Source organism: Balaenoptera physalus (assembly GCF_965194825.1).
Source record: "Balaenoptera physalus genome assembly, chromosome: 5".
Classification (NCBI taxonomy): Eukaryota; Metazoa; Chordata; class Mammalia; order Artiodactyla; family Balaenopteridae; genus Balaenoptera; species Balaenoptera physalus.
Window position 1 is genome coordinate 92,819,753 of NC_138884.1, and position 21,853 is coordinate 92,841,605.

The 21,853-nt window shown below is 35.9% G+C and overlaps 1 pseudogene across 1 annotated transcript; it reads right to left on the reverse strand.

Annotated features, from left to right (window-relative positions):
• Positions 1 to 577: 577 nt before the first annotated feature.
• LOC309660876 (UBX domain-containing protein 6 pseudogene) lies at positions 578 to 17,176 on the reverse strand (annotated as a pseudogene). The gene is made up of 2 exons: positions 17,007 to 17,176; positions 578 to 15,266 (listed from the first exon to the last, which is right to left on the reverse strand). The product of its transcript is annotated as a UBX domain-containing protein 6 pseudogene (transcript).
• Positions 17,177 to 21,853: the final 4,677 nt, after the last annotated feature.

Consider the following 21,853-nt stretch of genomic DNA (forward strand, 5'->3'; position numbering starts at 1 on the left):
CTTGTTCTTAGCTGCTAGAGACCCCCTGCATTTTTTTGGGCCTAGCTCCCTTTGTCTTCAAAGCCAACAAAGATGGGTTGAGTTCTTCTCATGCCTTTCTGTTCTCCTTTCACTTTTGCTACATATCTCTCTCTGACACTTGTGCCTTTCTCCTCTGGTTTTAAGGGCCTATAGCTTATATTGGGCCAAAGATAATCCAAGATAATCTCATTTTAAGGTTCGCTGATTAACAACTTTAATTCCATCTTAAAAGTCCTTTTGCTATGTAAAGTAACTCATTTAAGTATTTATAATAGTAACACCAATGGGTGAAGGTCATGGAGCCAAAATGTCCTGCCTATCACATTCGATCTGACTGGCAATTACTTGCAGATATTTGAACTTTTTTTAACCTATAAAAATGGCAATTTTATGCAGTTTGATCTAATATTATTATATAACAATATTCAGAATATTTTTATGATCAATCTTTCTGAATACATATATATGATAAAGCCTCAACTTTTATTGATAGTAATAAGAAAAAGGAGTACTAGCAAAGAACCATAGTTTATATATATATATATATATATATATATATATATATAATTGCTTCATAAATCCATTTAATTTTCAGAACAACCCTATGAAGTCAGTACTGTTGTTTCCCTTGCTTAAATATTTTTGTCTATATGGAAAAATAATATTCTCACTCAATTTTTTTCTTTTTTTTCAAATAGTATATGTAATACACTCTCAATTCTTCCTGGACCAACACAAAATACACTTCTTTCACACCTACATCTGCACTCCCACACGTATCTCCTAGACAAGATTACATATTTATTAACATTTTGCCCCTCCATCCACAGTGTAGCAATATGACCATGAAACAGCTGCCCAGTCAGATCCTATATTTCTCAGCCTGTGCATATTGGTGGGTCAGATGATGAGTTATTGCTAACGACATGCAAGATGTTGTGAAATGAAACATTTCTAGGCTAAGGCACTTAATGTGTATGTGTGCTTTCACCTTGTTCTCTTTTTTCACAGATTGCTTATTTTGACAGTGGTGGAGGAGCTATGACATGGAAGGAATCTGTTTCCCCCAATTGTCTTGTGGGGTAAAAGCAACTGCTGGCCAGGAACATCAGAGAGAAATAACCTTCCACTGATATTTTCTTCACTGCAGAAGCTAGGGCTACACTAACTAACACAGCAGTTGATTATTTAAAGGAATGGTCTCTGAAAAAAAAAAATAACCTAAAGTAAGTGGCATTGGCATTGGATAGGTAGTTGGGAGGCAGGCAACGAGAAATAGGTGGTCCTGCCTGGGATGATGTAGACCTATTGCCTCCATTACCTTGGAAGGCAGAACTGGTACCTACTGAGACTGTCTCTCTCTGGTGGTGATGGGAAAGCCAACATGTTAGTGTGCATTGTTTGGTCTTACTGCTGATAACAAGTTATTACATGGAATAGATCAACTCATATGGCAATTATTCACTTTGCTAGAAAAGACTGAAAGGACATAGAGTGCAGAATTTTAAGGTCTCAGGTTTTTCAATCTTAAGGGTCTCTTTGCATATAATAGCAAGAAAGAATACTGTAATAGTTTTAAACCATAAGATCCACTAAAATGTATCAGTTTAAAAAAGGGATCCAGTTTTGAGGCAAAGATGATAAGGTGTAATCTTTCTATGAAACCCTACTGCTTAATATACCTACAATTTGAGAAAGAGAGGGTCATGAAGAAAAGACACCAAGTAAGTTAGTAAATAAGTAAGTAAAAAAGTCAGACATTAGTACTATGTCTGGAGAAGAATTATAGGTGCTTAGTGACACATGAAATGGCCTTTTCCTTCTGCCATTCTTTTATTACTTTTGAACATAGTAATTTTAGGATTTATGTAGATGATAAAAACATCTCTTTATATTACATGCCTATAAAATAGCAGTGCAACTACTCAGCACCATATTTAAAAATTATGACATGATATAAACTTTCTAAAATAATTTCTACTTTATTCAGAGTCAATCCCTAATCATCTAATAATGATTTGGTTTTTAGAGGCTCTTAACTGGAAAATTCTGACATCTTTTCTTTAAATTTTGATAGAATATCTAAGAATTAGATAATCTGGAGTATATAATATTATTACCATAAAGGATGGGAATGCCAGGTTCAGCAATCTGACCTCTCATATAGCTGACTCTGTTATTGTACTCTATCGTATACCTAGAACAAGCCGACAAAAAGTTAGCTGTGTATACCAAAATTGATTGGAAAAATACATTCATAAAATCTGTCTAACACTAATTCACTGAAAATCACATGCAAATTTTGTAACGTCCCCAAAATAAACACAGTATACAATTTGGAGTCGTTCTGAACTATACAATGGACTTCTGATTTATAGGAAGTGTATCATGAGAAGAATAGTACAGTCCTCCAAATTGTTGTTATTTGTTCCCAAACTCAGATCTGGTTAAAATTAATGTCAAACAGGAACTGTCACTGTAGAAAGGACCCTCAGTAATATAATCAGCAGAAAATGATGAAAACATAATCACAATGTATATAGCCAGAGGAAAAATATGTGACAAAGCTGACAAGCAAGTGGAATCCAATGTAATTCTTCTCTGTGAGTGGCTTACTTCCAGACAGATAACCACCAAGGAATAGCAATGTTACCACCTCCCTTGAGCAATAACATTGTCTTGTGAGTAACAAGAATGACAGACATTGACTGTATTCACAGATACATGAGGCTGTAGCGTCTGCTATGTGTTTTGAAAGGATGCAAATGTGTAACTGACAGCATATGAACACTATATGTTTGAAGTGTGGGGCAAAGGTAGACAAGCTTGATAATATATTTGCCCAGACACTTTCATCGATAAAAGTGAGTAAAATCAAATAAGACAAATAGCATGATAATTTACTGGAGAATAGTTATTTAAAACTCTTTTCCTTGTGCCCATGCACAAATTTCTATAATCATGAATATTATCTAAAATGCATAGGCAATATTAGATGATTAGAGAATGATTTGTTCCTGGAGACATAAGGAAGATATATAATTGCACTAAACATGAATTAGGAGATCAGTTTCCATAAGTTACATAAGTGTACTATTTTCTAGAATAAATTTACTGTTTTCATGTGCTGATGCAAAAATAGAGGTACAAAATAGAGGTAGAGAGAATGAGAAAATTTTTAGAAAGTAGAAAACCATAAAGATTCTTTGAATTTTATACTTCTTTAGAAATAAAGTTCAAGAAGAATGCTTGAGGGGCTTCCCTGTTGGCACAGTGGTTGAGAATCTGCCTGCCAATGCAGGGGACACGGGTTTGAGCCCTGGTCTGGGAAGATCCCACATGCCACGGAGCAACTAGGCCCGTAAGCCACAACTACTGAGCCTGTGTGTCTGGAGCCTGCGCGTCTGGAGCCTGCGCTCCGCAATAAGAGAGGCCGCGATAGTGAGAGGCCCGCGCACCTCGATGAAGAGTGGCCCCCGCTTGCCGCAACTAGAGAAAGCCTTTGCACAGAAACGAAGAACCAACACAGCCAAAAATAAATAAATAAAAAATAGATAAAAATAAAGGAATTCCTTTAAAAAAAAAAAGAATGCTTGAGTGCTTCGTAAAAGCTTTAAAAATTAGATGTAATTGCAATAATTCATTGGTGAATTGATATAGCTGCTTTGAAAATAGTAATTTTTTTTCTAAAATAAAACCTTCATGCCACAATAATGTGTGTGTGTGTGTGTGTGTGTGTGTGTGTGTAATTGTAATCATGGCACCCCACATATAACTTATTATTAAATCTGTTGACATATTCAAAAGTTAATTCAACAATTGATTTATTACTTCATATTTAGACCTGAGCTAACTTATAAGAATCTCCATGTGAGTGTCTGTTTGCTGTCACTAATAAAAAGCAGAGTAGTTAGAAGTCTGAGTTTTAGTGTCAGGTAGCTCTAGGTTCAAATTCAGGCTGATCTTAAACACATTTTGTTTTACTGGACAAGCTAGTTAATCAGTTTGAATAGATGCATCCTCATCTATGAAATGTCTCTAGTAATACTTATTTAGCAAACACATTGTGAGGATTAAATAAAATAATTTAAGGTAAAATCCTTAGCATGTTTCCTGTCATACAATTTACACTTCAAATAATATGTTTTGAAAATGTATATAAAACGTGAAGATTCTTCTGCTGTGGTAGGTGAGATTTTGTCTCCCATGACCTTCACTGCCAGATGTTATGCATGTGAATATATCTTCCACTGGAAAAGAGACTTTGTAGACAAAATTAAGGTTACTACTGTACTTATAAAACTGTGAAATAATAAATTTATGGGTTTTTTAAAACACTAAATTTGTGGTAATTTGTTCCAACAATAATAGCAAACTAAAACATCTGTACTTACATGCATACCTATGTGTGTACAGATATATAATCCCATAAATATGTTTTTGTTTAATTCAAGTACATAATAAATGGTATCCTAGAGGACTGAAAAAGCTAATTCCTCTTTAATTATTTCTCTCAGAGAGTATATTGCATATTAGAATGTGATTTAATTTAAGTATTTGAGGCTACCTACAATTTCATTGTTCCTTAGGGGTAACTGACTTCACATCTGATGCTCATTTTGCTCCAGAGATGGTGACTTTACATTACTCATGATTGTCTGCATTTATCTACCTTATGAGAATTTCAATAGCTCTGATGGTGCATGTGTGTGTGTGTGTGTTTGTGTGTGAGTGTGTGCATGCCTGTCTGTATTTTAATACTCTTCTCTGTTTAACTGTAGAGATTATTTTGGAAACAGAATGAATGAAACCACTTTATAAACCTCTCCACTTACAGTGACTACCAACTAAATTTGTGAAGTAGGAACCCAAGCTGAATTTTAAGTATATTCTTAGTAATTTGAGAATGTTCACTGATATCATGTTACACATAGAGAAGTAGTGAAGTAATAGAAAGAGAAAATGACAGTTTTCAAATAAGGTGTCATGGCTGAATTACCAAAAAATTTAGAGAGCAGTTATAGCACATGGGGGATGGTTAGCAGAGGATACATATAGAAAGTTTCAGAAAAGTTGCAAATAGATAAATATAAATAAAACTTTAAAATGTATTTTATTCTAAAATTAATGACTTTATTAACCAAAGAATACATTTCAAAATTTTATTATTTTTTTGTTTTATTAATTATTTAATTTGCTTATGAGGTAAATTGATGAATTTTACTGAATAATTATGTGATTCAGTAAATACTTTGAATGAATTATATTATTTAATTCCACAATATTTTTGTGAGGTTTTTTTTCCTATTTTCTAGATAAAACATGAGCAACAGGAAGTTTAAAAATTCAAAGTAAATAGCTAATAATTGATAGATTCAAGCCCTGGCACTATGAATTCAGAGCCCACAACACTAACATTTGCTAAAAAATAGAGTACTATGTAAGAATTTTGGCCTAAAGAGGGTCATTTAGTAGGGCTGTGATGCTTTTAACATAATTCTATAACATTTAATAAAGTGAAAAATATACCATATCTTAAGATGAATGTGATAGAAATATATAAGTATGAGTAGTTTATAAACATTCACAAACTATATAAACAATAAGATCATACTTTTGAAAAAGTGTTGAGCATAAAAATTCTAACGTAATAATATTATATGAACTATGACAGAATATAAAAATTTATATTCAACATATTTAAATTTTAAAATCATGTAAATATATACAAATATACATTTGGAAAGATTAATTTAAAAGAGGAGGGAAATATACCAAATGTTAACAATGTTTACCAAATGTTTATACTGAATTGTGGGATAATTACTGATTCTTTTCATTATATATTTCTGTGTTTTCCAATATTTTACATTGAATAGAGAAGTGCTTAAGAGGAAAAAAAATCCTGCTTATAAATAAACAAATGCAAAGCTGACAGTAATGTCAGCCTGTAGTTATCGAATGATTACTGTGTACCAGATACTTTACTAAGCATTGTATGCAACTCATCAGATTTCCACAATTCAGTTCCAGTTCTTTCAGACAACACAGTCTATCCCAGAGAGGTTCAGGGCTAGGGAAAGGGACACATACAGGGATGAGGATGGGGGGTGGATACAGAGAGAAAAATCTTACAGACAATACTGTAACAATTGAAATCACGCAAAAATAATAAAATCATATGTAACAAATTATAATCACTATATATGGAAACAGTTTAAATCCTCATTTGAAGTAACTTTCCCACTCAAATAATTCAAGATTCTTCTGGTAACCATGATTTCCAGCATTGTTCAAAAAGTTTTGTTTACCAGAAAGACTCTCTGATTTCAAATGAGTGCCAAAGTGCAATCCAAACCTTAGTTTTGTATATTCCCTTATTTTAACAATTTCCTTTTTCCTATACAAACAGTCAGATACAGGTTTCTTCTTTTCTTCTCCTCCTCTTCCTCTTCTCCCCTCCCCTGCCCTCCCCCTCCTCTTCCTCCTCCTTCTTCTTCCTTATTTTGAATACGTGTGTTTGGAATAAGTTAGAGTTAAGAGGAATACAAGGAAAATTTTGAATACAATATTTTAAAAAACGTAAGATCAATAGCATCTTAGAGAAAATCTAAGCTACATCACTATAGATTATGTCATATAAATACTTCATTGGTAGATTAGATTGGATCCTATGTAAGCTGGGTTGAGCATCACATCAACTATTTTTTTCTTAAATGGTTGAGAATAACTATGGACCTAGGAGCGTATCTCCTGTCTCGGCCCCTCACAACCGTCTTTTCCTGGCAGTTACCTAAATATACATCAGCCACTTGGATGCTGCATGCTGGCTCCGTCTTGTACTCTTGACAAGGCAGAGCTGAGTTTATGGCTTCCTGTAGCAAGGGGGAGCGCAACGTTGTCCGAGGCTTAGTAGCACCCTAGAGTGGAAAGTGCAGAGTCTGCATGTTTATGACATTTGGTGGTTTGGCTTAAACTGAGTCTTTCAATCCAAGGGCTTGATTGGCTTTGGATAAGGATCATGATACAATAGTTTGGGATAGATTGTTATAGCAAGTTTTGGGGCAAGGATTTTGGAGCATCTTGGTGTGCAAACAGTCATTTGATTCTCCCTCCTGAAAAGTTGAGCAGTCTTAAATGGCTTGTCAGGAATTCCTAAATTAACAATTAAGTTATTTGCATCAGTTATTATCCTGGTAAAGAGTTCCCTAAAACAGTAATGTCATATAGGAAGACAGTGGAGTAGGACAATCATGGTACTAATTATGCTAATAATCAAGTCATGTGACTAATAAGGCCTGTCTGTGTGTTTGTGTGTGTGTGTGTGTGTGTGTGTGGTTTTTTGGTTCTCAATGTGAACAGCTAACTCTGAATTTCAGATTGACTTTTCCCTATAATTCAGCTTAAGCCAAATAAAATTAAAAGTGTATAACTTAGGATAAAATAAAAAAAGATGATTTGGAGGATGAAAAACATGTTAATCATACATGCTAATAGATGTATGTCATCTCAGAAAAGTGAAAGTTTATTGCACTTTTAATAGGCATCATATAATTTCGTGCATAATTCTAGGGGATTTCTTTACAGTGCTGAAGTTAGGAAGTATAACAATTGCTTAATATACTTAAAGGATTTCCAAGGATGCATTTATCTTGTAATAGTGCAAAATGATTATTACATATGTGCATGTGTGTATGCCTATATACCTATAAATATACCACATGCACGTATTTATTCTAAAAGAGTAGGAAACCTGAAGAAATATGCTTACAATTAAATGTTGTCTGGAAAATATATACTCTGAATATGGAATGTCATGTCCCTCTTGTCAGCTCTGTTATTTTGCTCTATCAGCACTTCTCCTTTGCCACTACTGTGATAGAGTATGTTCATACTCAGAACTAGAGCTTTTCACTTTTTACTATTTGGAGGCTATTTAATTTCAATTGCTCCCCAAGCATAGGCCAATTCATGATGGCAAGAGCAGAGCAAGAATCCTTCACAGATACTTTGAAGTTTGAAGAGCTGCTATTCACATTGCCTGAGGCTTCCATTCCCACATTTGTGTGAAAATGAAAGCAGCTGAATACCTCTGTCATACATGCCCAGTGTTACTCTGAAAATATCTTGTGCAGATTTGTTTAAGATTTTTAAGCTATCTATATAAAGTTTAAAATAAGGATATTAAACAGATGTTGTTTTGCTATACACATTTAAAATGGCACTAAAAATGCATGACTATGAAATAATAACTGTGCTTGAATAATTAAGCTAAACCGAATATACACACTGAACATTGTGTGTGTGTGTGTCTGTGTATGTGAGAGAGACAGAGAGAGAGAGAGAGTTAGGGGGTGGTTAAAGAATTGTAAGTCATCTCCCACACTAAAGAATAAAATCATTAACCACACCTTATAACTTTGCCTATTTACTATATGCAAAAGTATACTAAATAGCACTGATCTTTTTTTAAAAGAAACAATAATTTCTTAAAGCATTCAATTTCATGGTTTTTGTATAACACATAAGAAATATGAATTCATTTGCCCAGGTGTTTAAATGTAAAACAACATGTAAAAACCACTTTCACTCTGTATTTGTGGAAGGTAGAAGCTAAAAGTTGGTAAATCCCTTCTAGGGCATATTAGAATAATGATTATTATTATTTTCAAAATCCATTTTAAAAAAATTCAACAGAGGAAATTTAGACCAGGAGACATGAAAGAAGAAAATCTTTTGAGTGGTATTCTTTATTAATTCTTTCATAAGTGATCATTTTCAAATGGGAGAGTTACACTTGAAATTTGAAGACAAATTTGAGTGTTGACCTGGGAAAAAACACACCACGTAAGAGCTGTGGGTTGAGTTTATTGTGTCTTACTGAGGAGGATAGCCCAGGAGACAGCCTTTCAGAGAACTCTGAGAAACTGTTCCAAAGAGTTGGTGAGAGGGAGAGGTGGGGAGGTCAGTATATGTATGATTTTGGCAAAGAGGCACTTGTAATCAAGCATACGTCTTGGTAGAAGGTTACTGCTGGTAATGAGGAATAGATATCTCAAGTAATGATTTTAGAGCTTTTCTAAGTATGGGAGGATGCAAGAATTCAGGTTCATTCAAATTTCTCCTAAAATATGTAACTCTCTGAAGACCTGTTCTGTCTGTTTTCCCAGAGCACAGAGTGCCTCATCCTGATCCTCACCCTGAATTCCTTCAGAGTGTGTTGTATGTGATAACTGGAATATTGCTTGCCATATCAGTGAACAAAGGGTGTCATAGTCATCAGTAAACAAAGGATTGCAGCCCTCCACCATGAGTCTGTGAGCCCTGAGGTAACTCAGGAAGGAAAGAATACTTGCCATCTACCGGCTATCAGACTGCAGCCACTCCTGATGGTGAGCCTTGAGGAAACTCAGGACGTGAAAACACAGGATATGGCCCCAGATAGCTGAGGTGCATATCAAAGGAATGATTTCAGTGAGCCCAGACTCTTGCATCTTCCCATATATAGAAAGGCGCTAAATTCCTTAACTTGACATATCTGGTTTTCTTTATTTAACAATAATCTTTTGATGTTATGACTACCTGTCCTTTATTGCAAAACTGCTATATAACCTGGCTCCCCCCTCGCCTCCTCATAGCGGGTCTCTCAGGGTTACTTGAGATGCTGCCTCCCAGGCTTGAAGTCCTAAAGATTCCAGCCAAATAAAACATAACTCTCATCTTTTAGGTTGTGAGTATTTTTTAAGTCGACATGTCAGCAACTGTAATGGCTAATGACTTGATTCTTGTAGAACTGGATGGTGGGCAACATTCTTTGTTTTATAAGAGGATGACAAGGAACTTACCATAGTCATTAGAGATTTTCCCTTGACATTAAATTCTAAAATGGTTTCTTTGTATTTCCATCTAAAGGATAATCTGGGGGAAATGAATCTTTAATATGCATATAAAGTAGTCAAGTAAACTTATTAACTCTAAAACTGAATGTTCATTATACTTCCAAAATACTTATAGATTCAGAAGATTTTGTTTGAACCTTGTGTTATCACCTTCCAAGAGCTTGAGTTATTCACTTTTGGCATGAGAGAATTAGAGAATTTTTTGATTAAACTTTTCCCTCAGTAGGATTTTCCCAGGTTATAGTTAAAGTCTTTGATTTAGAGATATCTAAGGCATATTTTTCCTCTTCCAGATTATATTGCAATTGGATATTCTATTAATTTTCTACCTTTAGTTTAAGGAATCAATAGATCAGCCACTTATATAATGTACCTTTATGCTGCTTTGTATTTCTCCTCCAGATTCCTCATCTCTGCTCCCTGGGACATCACTGAAATTAACCACCTCAATTCAAGTCCTCTCCTTTTGTTTCTTTTGGGGAAACATGATCTAATAAAAGGGACTCTTCCTCTCCAAAGTCAGCAATTTAATTTAAAACATGCTATGTATACCTGTTTCAATTCTGAAGGAGATTTTGGTTTTGCTTTCAGTGATATTTTGTTGTAAATAAATGCAGCATAGCTAGAAATAAAATAAACATGTGTAGCATTCCACAAGGCTGTTTTCTGAGACCACAGAAAATATTTCTTGTCTTCATATTCTGTTCTTTCCTGTTGCTGATTTTTCATTCAGTTCTTTATTGTGCAATCGATCTCTTACACACAAAATCGAAGGTAGAGTCTTGCCATACTTTCCTCATTACTCATTTTTTACCTTTGGTCAAGACTGTTAAAAGCAACAATGGATTAAACACAGATATTGAAAGAAAAAAATAAAATTACTAGGTGATATATAAGAAAAACCCCATTAGAAACAGCAAGGAATTATCTCTGCATACAAAAATGGGAGAATTTGGTTGGGGGAGGGCTTACTTCTTAGGAGTGGACATGTTTGGGATGAAATGTGAAAAAAGAGACCATATATCCAAACACCACTATGGGGTGATAGAAAGTTCCTCATATTGTAAAATATTTGAATTTGGCTGAGGTGCAAAGTACTGTGTCCTCCTCCTCCCTTCACAAACAACCTTTTCTTTTTGATCCTTAGATACAGTGTATGAGAAGGATATGGTATTCCTGATTGCATCACTATAAGGGAATTTTTAAAAATATGTATAAGAATAAAAAAATAAGAAGGAAACAAATGAGGCTGAACAGAGAATGAAAACATAATAGGACAGCATGTCATAGGCAGGAGGTAACTATGAAGATGGATGTTACCCAGCACCCAACTCTAAAAGTCCCAAGTGAAGTTATAGAAAGGAAATAAGATAATGTTTGTGCTATGGAATAATATTCAAATCGATTTTATCATGATTGTTTTTGACAGTGATACCCCGGCTGAAATCTGGGTTAATATGTACAACTTTGCCCAAGATTATTTATATTCTAGGTTGTCCCATCTGCATTTCAGGTTAAACCCATACTCTGTACTCTGATTCAGACTTGGATCCTCATCTGAACTGCCAAAGAAATAAGGCATGATTCAAGGGAATGCCATGTTTCTGTCCTGTGCTGGGTCTGCCTTTGGGATTTTACCACAAAGTGGCATTGTATATAATAACATTGAATTTTAATGTAATGGGGAAAAGAAGCAGTTTTAACATGTCTTAAAGATAACTGGCTAATTATTGGGGAAAAAAAATCAAGTTAGATATTTAATGTACACCAAGTATAAAAATTATTTTTCAGATTTAAAATAGAAAAATATGTAAAATGTACATTTCTGGAAAAAGAAGAATATATTTCTGTAATTTTAAGATGGTAAAAATTGTGCAGATTAGTGCTGTACAATGAAACTCTCTGCAATTATGAAAAGGTACTATATGAATATCCTTTGTGAAATCTCTCGTCATCCTCACACCCAATATACTGACCTACCTTCATCTATATATATATATCCTCTGCTTTCAGCTCTTTTACTACAGATTTGTGCCCCTGATCCTGTCAACAACATCTGTTTTGCCTGAGCTCTTGATCAAATCTATTTTTGCCTTCTCAATTTATGCCCTCCGATTATTCTCTCTCATGCATTCTTGATTTCTCCCCCTCCATGCCATAATTTCCATCAGCATACAAATATATACTAGAATCTCCAATTAAGATAAAAATATCTTCTGGCCTTATGTTTCCCTTCAGCTATGACCCTATTTGTTTCCACTCTACTTCCTAGCTGAAATTATTTAAATAGTTGTCCATATTCGGCATCCTCATTTCCCCACCCCATATTCGATTTATGATTTATTCCAGAAGTCTTCCACTGACAGCACTCCATTTAAACTGTCAAGACTGTGGACCCCAGCTTCATCCTTTAAATACTTCCTTCTCTTGGCTTCCTGACTCCTTATTTTTCTCTTTCTCTTTCTCTATCAGCCTCCCTTAATATCTGTTTTTGGTACTTAGTCATCTGCTCAACTTCTGAATATTATTATTTGATCTTGACTCAGTCTTGAACATTCTACTTATCTATACATTTCCTTAGTGATTCTATCCAATTGCCTAATATTAAATGCTATCTATATGCTGTTTCCTCAGACTGTATCTCCAATCTCAGCTTTTCCAGAAAAATATAAACTCATAAATTCAACTACTTACTTGATATTGCAATTTTCACCCCTTTCAGTAGCTTAAAGGTAACTTGGCCATAGCAGAAATATTGATAATTCTCTAAATCTGCTCTTACCATGTCTTCCATATTCGTAAATGGCACCACTTTCCATCACTCAAGCCAAACATCTTGGAGCTATGTTTGAATAATTTAATTCCCTTACATCACAGTCTCTTTTTAACTCTAGCATTAGTGACTCTTCTTAAAGCTACCAATAGAATAGATCCACTTTCAGAGAGATTCCTACTTCTCTCTGCCTTTCATATGATCTTGGTCTGAGTCACCATCTGTTCTCACCCAAACTCTTTCAATTGTTTTCAATGCTATGGAACTGAATTCTGTTTGGTCCCCTCACCCCACTCCCACCCTTATCCTGTCCCAGTCATATTTTGAAGCCCTAACCCTTAATGTAATGATATTTAGTGATGAGGTCTTTGGGAGATAATTTGGTTTAGATGATATCATGAGGTGGAGCCCTCATAATGGGATTAGTGCCCTTATAAGAAGAGACACCAGAGAGGTTTCTCTCTCTCTCCTCTCTCAGCCAGATGAAGAAACAGCCAGAAGAGGGCTGTCTGCAAGCCAGAGAGAGCTCTCACCAGAACCGGACTATGCTGGCAACTGATCTTGCATTTCCCAGCCCCTAGAACTTTGAGAAATAAATCTCTGTTGTTTAAGCCACCCAGTCTACAGCATTTTGTTATGGCAGCCCAAGCTAATATACTTTTTAATTGGATTTTCTTTTTTCCACTTTTGATTTCCTATTACCTTTTCTTTGCTTAGCGACCAGGGTGATAACTTAAATGCCTATATTATACTTTGTATAAAACATTTCCAACGGCTTTCTTACTCTTAGAATAAAATTCAAACTCATTATCCTGATCTTGTTCATATTTACCTTTCTGATCTCATGTTGCACTATATTATTCTCCCACTTTTCCACTATGTTTCAGACACACTGGCCTTCTTATCACATATTTAACATGGATACTGTCTCAGTGATTTCAGACCAAAAATATTCCTCCTCTGATCTTTGCTTCATTGGCTCCTTCCTAGGAGCCCAGCAATTTAAGTTAGCCACTAACTCACTCTAAATTCTAAGACCTTATTTTAGTTCTTTTCTTTTTGTACACAATATATGTTCTTATTTATTTAGCTTGTATGCTGTCCACCACTGCCTAAAATAAGGTAAACTTGATTCTTCCTTGTTCAACAATCTATTTCAGTGCTTACTATAGAAAGGAATAAATATTCAGTAAAACAATAAAGTTTTGTGTGGAAATTAAATATGATGTTAATACCCACTGTTGCAATAGCACCTGATAATCTTTTTTTGAGACTGTAAAACTGGCATTATCTGACAAGATTTAAAATAGAAATGCCCTTGAACTACTAATTCTACTTCTTTCAATCTGTCTACTTACTTAAATCTATCCTTCAGTTATGGTCTCATAATGAATAAATAAATAAATAAATAAATAAATATACATATATATACATATATATATATATATATATATTTTTTTTTTTTTTTTTTTTTTTTTTTGGGTCAAGCCAGCCCTGCTTTTATTCCAAGAGATTTTCTCCATGGCCGACAGGAGCTCAGGTTTAAGGATACAGGAGTTCTGCTCGGCCCCCACGGACTTGATGTCCTCTAGAAAGGCCACCCCCACATGAAAGTCAGGAGGGCTGAGGGCATCAGCCCTCACTCTTTCAAGGCCAGGTTCCCGTCCTCCGATAACCTGTGTGCTCCAGAAGCCAGCAGCTCCAATGCAGCCAGTCGCTCTGCAAGGCCTCCAGGATGAATTCACGCAGTACCGTGAGCTCTCTGATGTGCCGCGAGCTTAGAAGGTCCACTGGAGGAGGCAGCGGTCTGGGGAGCTGACTCATAGCAGCGTGTAGGTGTATTTCGCATCTCTCTAGCTCCTCCTTCTGCACTGCCTTGGTGCACACCACGCTCAGACCCTCCTTAGCCTCAAACCTGAGCCTCTGCTCTGGTTTGACCTTCTCTGCTGTGAGGTTGAAGAAGACCCGGCAGGTGGAACTGGGAGGCCAGGGGCGAATATCCGGTGCTGTGGGTCAGGTGCCCCACACCGGCTCTGGGCGCAGAAGCTGGTCCTGGTGCCTCTCCACTCTCCGGGGATGGAACAGGGCGGCCTTGCTCAGCACACAGAACTCTTCAGGGCGCTCTTGATTGGAAGCTGGAAGCATCGCCTTCTGGAAGCCGCCAGCCTCAAAAACTTGTGGGTCCCTTCCAGGCTGTAAATGCGCTCCTGAAACACTTTGTTCTATAGCTTGATCTCCCGGTACTTCTCCTCCGGATGCAGAAGGATATTGTCCAGGTATTGGCGATGGTGTCCATACTCAGCTTCACCCTGTTGCACAATTACTGGGTCGGTGAAAAAGTGGAGAGAGAATGATCCATTTGATGTGGGCATCCCTCTGGTCCTTCCTCACAGTGACCCCTGTGAGTGGGCGGGTGAAGTACACTCCAGGCACAGCCATGGGTAGAGGATTCTTTGGGCTCAAGCACCTTGTTGGTGCCTGGGGCCTCCAGCCTCCCATTCAGAGTTCCTTCAGCTCTAAGTTCCTTTCTCACCTGGCTCTGAATGGAATCCTGTGTTGGGGCTCCCGGGGCCCTGAGTTACTTATGCTCAAATCGACTACAGCAGCTGCTGCAGCCATCTGTAACTTATCGGTGGGTCCCCGGGTGGAGACTATAAAAGAAATGTGTACTAATGATATATCATTTATAGCATCATCAGTAATTGTGAAAAACTGGAAACAAACTAAAAATTCAGCAAAAATATAGTGATTAACCGTGCACTACACGTGTCGCATTGCATAGAAGACATCAAACAAATGACACTGCTGATCATAAGGCATACCATTATATTTATAACATCAAGGGGAAAAGAAGCCTTAGCCAATTACAATTATAAAATAAAATCAATTATAGATCATACGTAAACTTCAGAGATATAAAACACAAAAAATCTATATCTTAGAAACAACTAAATATAGTTTACCAGAGGATACTTTAAAATACTGAATTGTTTCATATATATTGCAGTTGTTCTAAAATAGTTGGGTGTGTGCCTGCATGTGTGTGTGTGTGTGTGCACATATATGTATAACAAGTTGTGTGCTGCTAAAATTTTGAGAACTGGCTTTTCCCCTGCAATGACCACCCACCCCCCAAACCCCTATTTATAGTGTTTGTCAATTCATAGTGTATATATTTCCACTATGCCTTATTTCAAGCTACCAACATGATGTGACTTATGGGGATTTGGGAAAAGATGCACACAGTTGGCTTTTGTAAGCCAGTATGAGACAGCTCCAGCATACTACTGCAAATAGTTATGGATACAGTCCAGGGCCTTTTTAATTTTCTATGAATATATCTATGTATCTATCTACATGCATATATCTGTGTGTATTTATATATGTATGTCTAAATATGCATATGTATTTTTTAGAAAAAGGTCTGCATATATGTTATGGAAGTTGGTATAAATTTGGAGTTGTTTTCTTGACAGATCTCTGTTTAACAGGCACAGCACGCTAGGATGTCCCCTTTTCATCCATAAAATATATTGACCGTGGTTGCACAAGGCAGCCTGAAAATTAGTGATTAGTAGGTTTCTCTCAATTATGGTCATGAACTTCTCCTCCCACCAAAAGAGTCGTGTGCTTAACAACATTCTATTGTTCCCAAATCTGTTTAAACTGGTGGCACATTTTCTTATAATTGGTTCATTTATTTAACAATCAGACATGCTTATAAAATGTGAATGAAAAAGAAACACCATTGTTGTTTCTCTGAAAATAAAATTAAGTAATTTTATGTAACCTAATGATGTCAAATTAAAAAAAAAAATCATTGCTGTCATTTTGGGAGGAGACACAAAATAAATAAAATTTGGGGAGATATATATATATATATATATATATATATATATGTATATACATATATATGCATATATAAAAGTCTAACAAGATTCTGCATTCAAATTATTTTTAAAGGGTTCTTAAGTACTCACTTCCCTTACATCAGAATTGGAAGTCAAAGAAGATGTGCTTTATTCAAGAAAGTAATGATGTTAAGAACATAGTAATAATCTCAAAGAAAAGACCTTGATTTTATGTGGTGGCTTTGTAAAGTGTCAACGGAGTGCCAGGCTGTACTTGGTTCCCCAGAGTTCCCTTTCCGGTATGTTTCTGGTTAAGGTAGCCCACAAGAGACATTTGTGCACTAGGTTTAGAGGATTGAAGTAAAGCAGCAGCCATATTGTTTTTTTGTGCTCAGAAGTTTGGGTCAGTGTCATCAGGTACTTTTATAGCTGACTCACATTGTCAGTCATTTGACGACTTACCTTGTCAGCATGGGGTTGTTGCTGATCCTACAGCTGCCCCAGATGTTCTTTGATCCTCCTTCAGATTCTGACTCTTGGGTCAAGTGTGGGGTTAGCTCCAAGATGAAGGATGCCAGCTTCTCCTGAAGGACACCCACATCGTCAAAGTTAAACTTAGTCATAACTGACATGGCCTCCAATCCTTAGGTGAGTTCCTGTATATGCTTGTATGGTTCCTATTGTTCACATTTATCTTCCGTTTCCAACAGCCTGCCCTGAAGAAGTCAAGCCCCAGAATTAGACATGAAGACAACTGGTATACTGTATTTCCAAATATGATATAACAAACTCAATTTATTTACCTATGATTCCCATTTTAACTGTTTTTTGTTCTATTTAACTGAAAACCACTGATCATTATGGCACCAGATAACACAGCTTCTATATATACTCTAATACTCAATGAGGGTCATGTCAAGTTGGAAAAAAAAGCTTCACTATTACAAAGCTGAAGATTGTACAAATTTTATTAAGAAAAAAACTTTTATAACACCAATTTGGCAGCATATATCTTATCTTCAGTCTTAAAAAAATTGTATCCTAAAATCTAACACATTTCCACTATTTAACCTAAAAGGATAGTACTGCACCTAAAGATGTGTGATTTAGGACGTTCATTACTTTACCCTCAATTAAAAAATAAAAGAAACATCTATATTTCTGTTAAAATAAGAAAATAGTTAAGTAAATTAGGATAAGCCTGTATGATAACATATTTAGAAATTATTAAAAGAAGTGTCTAAACTGTAGGAAAATATCAGTGATATAATTTAATTAAATCATTAATTTAATATTTTAAATGTCAGTACTATGATCATTTAAAGAAGGATATCAAACTGCATTTACAGATATAATAACAATTTGTATATATATGTGCACTTCTGGGTTTAAGTTTGTGAATGAATAAAAGGCTAAAAGAAAATATTTCATCATATCAAGATAATTTTATCTGTGAATGAGGAGGTAATAGGTGATACTGTTGTATGTAAATTCTTCTTTTTGCAATTTTTTAAATTTTCCAATTCTATATCTCTATTGCTTTTATGATAAAATATGTCAAACAATTTTTCAAAATATACTAGAATAAGAAAAGATACAGAATAGAGATAATTTTTGTTTTTTTATAACAAACCACTATCATGTGTGACACAAAATTATTTTATTATTATTTCTTCAGGCCCAGGGAGTGTTATGAAATGTGGATATTTTAGCATCCCAACAGCCTCATTATTTTTTATTCATACTTAGAATTATTGTCCTAGAAGTATACTTCTTCTCTGTAAATTCACAGGAAAGATAAAATACCCTCAATTTATTAATCTACATATTTTTTTAAACTCTGGGATTGGTCATCCCTCCATAGAATTTTGGCATATCTCTCTAATCTCTAATCATCCCCGCCTTAATGCAAAAAAAAATCTATGCCTCGTGTAACACTGTATCAGTGAAGTGTGCTTCCTCTCTTCATAATCATGCACTGTGATGGCTAGACCATGTACCTCAAACTCGAAACACTTGAACTTCCAAATTGCATTTTTCAGTCATATTCTCTTTTTTTTTATGCTCTGAATCCAAATAGGTCAGATGTTAGGTCATACCATTTTCTCGTAGTCTACTGAGACCCTTTGGTTTTATGCATTTTCTTTTCTACAGTAAGTCCCATGATTCACCACTTCAATATTTGTTTGGCAATATTTTGCCCCCTCTTCTTCTTGAGTTTTCTACTCAGACTATAGGTCAAGTAAATCATCTTTTCTCTCTGAAACTGTACCTAAATCATTCATCCTGATGCCTCTATCCTACTCATCCTGCAATGCAAATATATTAGCCCTAATTTCTGTCTTGCCATTAGCACTTCCTGACAATTCTTTCTCTTGTCCGTAGTTGGATCATTCCCAAATTCCCTTCAAATTTCTTTTACTCAATGTCAAATTCATTGTTTAAGCAGAAGGGCTTTATCTCCTATTTTCTCAAGAAAATATAGATAATCAACAAAGTATAATCTCAAAGTCAACCTCAAAATTAATAATAGTCTACATTCCTCTCATCTCAGGAAACAAATACCACATCTCTTAACCAAGGCCAATCTGACCAACAATACTCTTGCTTCCCCTATAAGCTCATAACTACACAAATGTATTGCTAAATGTCCATCTCTCCCCATCTCTACCAATAATTTATCACTCCAAAACTTAACCGCTTATAACAACACACTTTTATTATCTCGGTTTTTGTGGTTCAGAAATCCAGTGTGACTTGACTAGGTGCCTCTTGCTCAGAGTATCTTACGAGGCTGTAGTCCAACAACAGGAGAGCTCTGTTTATCTCCAGGCTGGATTGAGTGAAGATTGGCTTCCGAGCTCACCCTGCTTTCTGAGTTATTGGTTCTGCTCTCAGAGCCATTTTTCCTTTCTCATAAAAAGATGCATTTGTTGCTGAGTAGTTTTCCCACCCTGCATTCTGACTGTAGAAGTTTTGGGGGTCCCAAATGCCTTTTTTTCAGTTCAACTGGGTGGTGATGTTTCTGTATATAAATAAGTGTTTAAAGGACTTTGTGGGTCTTTTATAAATCTTCTTGGGGTTCACTCTATTAGACAAATCTCTTAGATAGAAGTCTATCTCTACTTTTGATTCCTGTTGAGAGGCTGAAGGGCAACCCCTTTAGAATTCATAGAGTCCCTATTGTTTGATTGAGAGTATCTTTGTAGTACACCATTAATCTCTTTAAAGGGCCTTTTATGTGACTGAACAGTACTCTGAGGCACCACCTTTGATCTTTCTGAGATCCTAATAAAAGATTTTACAGTCACACCTCTAGCTTCAGCTTTATACCATATTTTCCTCGTAGTGCCCTGGATTTGATCTTTGCTGGAGACTTTTTTAAATTTTAGCACTGAATTTTAGCACTTTTTTTTTCAAAACCATCAAGTTCTAGGTTCTTTTTTTAGCAGTCTTCTCTCAACTTATTTCTTTCCTTTCACATTTTACCCTAAATAATAAGAATAAACCAAACAACACCTACCACAATGGGCTTTGAAATCTCCTTAAGTAGATTGTCTAGATCATTAGGCACAAGTTCTGCTTTCTGCATAAGTGCAAATGACAGTGTTTATTAAATTTCTCCCACTATAACAATGATTGCCTTTTCTTCAGTTTTTAGTAATATTTTCCCTACTCATCCACAGGCTCCTCAACATCTTAAATTCTATGAGCAGTGTGTTTGATGCCCTGTAAGCCTTCACAAAACTCCCTCAATATCCACTGCCTGGTTCCAATGCCACTTCTACATAGAGATTAGGGGAGCATCCCAATTCTAGGTACCAAAATCTGCATTAGTTATCTATGGCTGCATAAAAATCACCCTGATCTTATTCTTAAAAAAAAAAAAAAAATGAACATTTGATACTTCATAGTTTCTGTTGGTCAGGAATCTGGATGCAGCTTAGCTGGGTGGTTCTGTCTCTGATCTCTCAAGAATCTGCAGTTAAGCTATTGGCTGAGGTTGAAGGTATCTCAAGAGTTCTCTCAGCTAGATTCTGCTTCCAGTTTCAATCATCTGACCAGCTGCTTATAAAGTGGCAGGTGGATGGCCATGAAGTAAATGGGCAAGAGAGCAGGAGAGAGCCCCTAAAAGGGAAGCCAGTCTTTTTATTATATGATCTCATAATTGACATCCCATCCTTTCAGCTAAATTCTATTAATTAAAAGCCAGTCAATAGAGCCAGCTCACACTCACGAGGAGGAGGACACTATACAACCCCTCCTTTTTTTCTTCTGTCCTGGTCCTGGATGCAGGAGTCTGGTTGAAGGGCCTCAGCCTGATCTGAGGGTAGGAGCCTGATCACCTCCAGTGGGCAGAGAACTCAAATTCTGGTTTTGGTCTGGTATATGCTTTCTGGTTTCTGGTAGGACCGAGTTCCCTTCCTCCCTTCCTGGAAGCCCAGGGAAAAGTCCTGGGCATCTGCAGGTGGCAAGAGACATCTGTAAGGCCACCCGTTTTGTCCCCTCTCCTTCCGCTCTTCTTTCAACCTGGCCTCCTTTCCTCCCTTTGAAATCTTTGAAGACGTGAGATATTAGCATTTACTTTGTTATTACTCAGATCTGAAGTCCTGTGTCTCTGTAGGAGGTTTTCTGAGAGACTGCAATCTTGTATTTAAGGGAGTGTCTGATTAGGATGGCCAGGCCTGTGTGTGTTTTATACTTTGTGTTCTGTGTTGTGATTTGTGATGGCCATTCTGCCTTGTGAAATGGGATAACCTTGTGTGGTCACCATATTGTTTAGACTCCAGAGAAAGTTGGTTTAGGTAAAACTCTTGAAAACTGGTTTGAAAACCAGTTCTTTTTGCATATACAGTTAGTAAAAGCAAGCTTGATCAAAGGTCTTTTCACAATTCTGATTCTGAGGGAACAAGTCCTACTAGGAGAACTAGATTTTCTCTCCTTGTGCCTTGAGACCAGGGCTCTCAGGAACACTTATCTTAACTAGGCCATCTCTAATTCCTGAGATTGAGAAAAAATGGGAAGAAGCCTTTAAAATTTTTACTTATTCTAACTGTTATTTATAAACTAGTGAATTTTATATTGTGATATCTGATTCATGACTAAGTTTATAAAATGAAGCTGAATCTCTCATTGTGTCTGTCTAGATATATGTATGTCTCAGTCTATGTCTCTGTCTTTGGATAATATTGCCGAGGTTAACTTGTAAATAAGCTCTATTTAACAGGCTTAAAGAAAAGTAAGTGCTTACAAATCAAACAATTCTAAATACAAGAGGAATTAAGCTAAATGAACTGGGAAATATTCAG